General features: G+C 45.4%; 1 pseudogene; it reads right to left on the bottom strand.

Annotated features, from left to right (window-relative positions):
- Positions 1-319: 319 nt before the first annotated feature.
- LOC138680762 (uncharacterized) lies at positions 320-1,736 on the bottom strand (annotated as a pseudogene).
- Between the last annotated feature and the right edge of the window lie 1,760 nt (positions 1,737-3,496).

The raw sequence follows: 3,496 nt of genomic DNA, 5'->3' as shown, positions 1-3,496 counted from the left end.
GACTTGCAGTCACCCCCTTCAGACTAGTAGGATGGACCATGGGGCCACTTCCTGGCCAGATGTTTTAAGGACCTAGAAGAGTGGAGGGAACACTCCTGTAACATATAGACATCACACAACTGAGCTGTATGAAAAGCGTAAACGGTCTGACAACTGAACTTGTCATTGTTGCTCCTAACATTAATAGAAAATAAGTTAACATTTGCCATCATTTAAGGAAAAAGAAAAATGTGAGTGCAGGCAATACACCTTAGTTACCACTCTGGTTGGGTGGGTCCTCTTCTATGACCTCTGCCGGTGATGGAATCTCCACCAGGCCTTAATTCTCCATCTGATAAAACAGCGTGGCCTCTAACTCAGCAACCATCAGCTCCTCTGAGTCAGCCACCAGGGTATCAACCATGTGCTCCATCTCCTCTGACTCAGGAAGGATATCTCCCTCCTCACTCTTGTAACCAATGATTTTCATTTTAGAGGTTTCAGCAACAGGGCTGTCCTCCACTTTCCTCTTTCCCTGGGTTAGACCTAGGGAGCCAAGAGAGGCAAAATTCTCCTCATAGGAGGTCTTGGTGGCTGGAGAAAAGTTTACTTCCACCTCAACCATGGTCTGGGGGGGTAAAGTGGCTGCCGGGACAGGGGAGAAGACACCTGCTGAGGAGTCCTCAGTAGGAGTGGCCGGAGTGGGTTTCGATGGGGATGACTGAGCGAATCAGGACAGGGGCAACAGTTTTCTTACCCTCCTTCGACTTTTTCTTGTCCATGAGCTTTGGAGCTGCCGGGACCATGCTGGTAGTTTGGTCGCCGACACCTTACCTGTTTGAGCCTTGGTCAGTGGGGCCTTGGCCTCCGATGCATGGGTCATTGCAGCCCCTGATGCCCAGGATCTCTCTTACTTGGGGCAGTCTTTATACAGAGAAGCCACCAGTCCACACAGGTTTCAGGATGTCTTCCTTGGGCAGTCCTTCGAACTGTGTCCCATCAACCAAGAAATCCTACATGCATCCTCCTTGCAGTCCTTCATTGGTGTGCATTCTTGCCACATATTCTGTAGTTGCTTGGCATATCCAGGTAGTAAATGAGGCCATAGGAGTTGCCTAGGGAGTATGTTGGGAACAGGTGTTGAAGTCCATCCGAGTAAGCCGGGTCCCTGTGAAGTCTAACAGTCATTGACTACTTATCTGTCCAGAAGCTGCAGCCATCAGGATCTGGGATGTTTCCCTCACAAGTAAACAGAAGCATCTTAGGAAGGTGCAGATGTCTTTACCTGGAGTGTATGGGTTGCGCATTGAGACAGGAATCCTCCTCTCTTCCCTCTGGATAGGACATCTACCTGTGAAGGCAGAGAAAGATGAATCTGGTCCTACTGCAGTTACCATTTCCAAAAACCTCCTGCAGGCATACATCGTGGTAAAAGTGACGAAGAAGATTCCTGTCAAGAAGGTCTGGATGCTGAGAGTTTCCAACCTGGAGAAGCCTTGATCCCTAAACATTTTCCGAAAGAACACATTCGAGGACAAGTCCGACACCCTCCCATCCACTTCCTTGAGCTTCAGGGGCAAAGTCTGCCTCATCCAGGGCTCCAGGGTTGGAGCTTCCTGGTGAGGCTTCTGGGCTCCCTTCAGCTGGTTGGTCTTGGAGGCAGAGTCCCTGGGAGCATAATCAGCTTTTGGCTGGGCTTTGCTTGCAGTCCCTTGCTCCAAGCTCTTCTTTTCGACTTTCCTCCCCAAGCTTGCCATGGGTCCTCCTGCAGGTTACACTTGGAGCGGGATCTGGAACTGTTTCCCAGTAGGGGCGGAGCTATGCAGATTCTTCTCCCATTTTTTCTGGACAAATTCCCTGAGAGGTCTCTGTCTCGCTGGTTTTCTTCCTCGAAGATTCCTCAGGACAGCCCGATTCTTCTCCGAGTCTTCTCTTGTAGAGCTATTTCCTCCAGCCAATATCCGCCCTCTCCTCCTGTTGATGTTAGCAGATCTCTGCAGCTCTTCTGGTCCAAGTTTGATCATCCTCGTCAAGTGTAGATTGTAGCTCTGTGTTCTTATAAGAACACAACACTTGATCTTAGACAAAAGGCCAAGGAGCGATAAAGAGAGTGAGAGACACCTGAAGAATGAGCTTGTTGCTTCTTTTAACCATTTCAGGGTTTCTGAACTGTGAGACAGTTAAAACAAGTGACATAAGATAGAACATGCAAATTATCTCTTCAGAGAGAAAGAGAATTAGAACTCTAGTGCCATCTATTGGCAGAAGCAATCTTGAAAGTCATTATCGACTTTTAATGAGCCTTGTGACATGACTTAGGTTAAAAGCCAAACCAGATACTCAATTTGCAGACACTGTGTTTCAGGGTACTGCCCCTCGTCAGTTCAAAGTGTGAGATCTGGTTACGCTGGGTGAAAGGCGTCTGACCGGGATTCAAGGGATAACGTATCTCCTTGCGGAGAGTGACATGTCAAGCCCGACATGCCATGGTGAGGAGACTTTTAAGCCATGTAATGCTCCTCTTGGAAATATGCAAATTGTCTCTTCAGAGAGGAAGAGGACTAGAACTTTAGGCAACATTTATTTTACTACTCAAACTAGTTTGGGGTTGTACAAATCATATTACAACATTAAAAAATTATTCCTTGTAGTAATCCAGGCTGATTCACATGTGTCTCCCAAGCTTGATTTCTTAGCACTGGCACATCAGATTACTACAAGTGAGTGAGGCATCTTTTTTATTTCTATTCAAGGGCCTATCCAGCTATACCACTAGTTTACACAGTAAAATTGTATTCACTAAAATTTTTCTTTGTCGGATTCCGAATCTGACAAAAAAAAACTCAGTATGAGTCCATAACCTTGTGTATGCTACAGCTAAATTCCATACTGTTCCAAAACATGGCAGTGGTGGTCCAATTGTTACTGTTATTATTTGTAATGTAAGAAGAAACAAAATATGAATGATTTTATTGTTTCTAGGATGCTGGCTTTTCTCTATGTTCAGCATAGCCTTCTGTAGGCTCAACTTTAAAGGTCTGTACGGTGCAAAGCTTATTCAAAGTTGCATTATTGTGATGTTATATTCAGCATTTATTTATGGATTTAAAGGTAATCTGTCACCAGGTTTTCTGAGAGCAGCATAATGTTGTCACTGTACTAATTTCAATAGGTCAAAAATGACCTATTGTTTACATCAAGTTTTTGACAATCTTCATTTTAAAAAAAATTAATTATTAATCTTGCACTCAGACTTTTTTAGACTCATATTTTCTGTCACACATCTTTTCTCCAGCTATTTAGTTTCTGTTATACTTGGTTCATTCTTTTTAGGGTTACAGGTGTTTTCATGTACTCCTTTGTCTGCCCTATCACCTTTCGAGTACAGTTTTATATACTTTCCCCCTGCTCAGAGACGTATCAAGAGGGGTAGCCGGGGCATATGCCTCGGGCGCAGCTGGCAGAGGGGCGCAGTGGGGCCGCCTAATGCAGCGGTCTGCAGTGTCTCCCCCAGTGG

Source organism: Ranitomeya imitator, chromosome 5 (genome assembly GCF_032444005.1).
Source record: "Ranitomeya imitator isolate aRanImi1 chromosome 5, aRanImi1.pri, whole genome shotgun sequence".
Lineage (NCBI taxonomy): Eukaryota > Metazoa > Chordata > Amphibia > Anura > Dendrobatidae > Ranitomeya > Ranitomeya imitator.
This window is presented reverse-complemented; position numbering and strand designations above follow the sequence as displayed.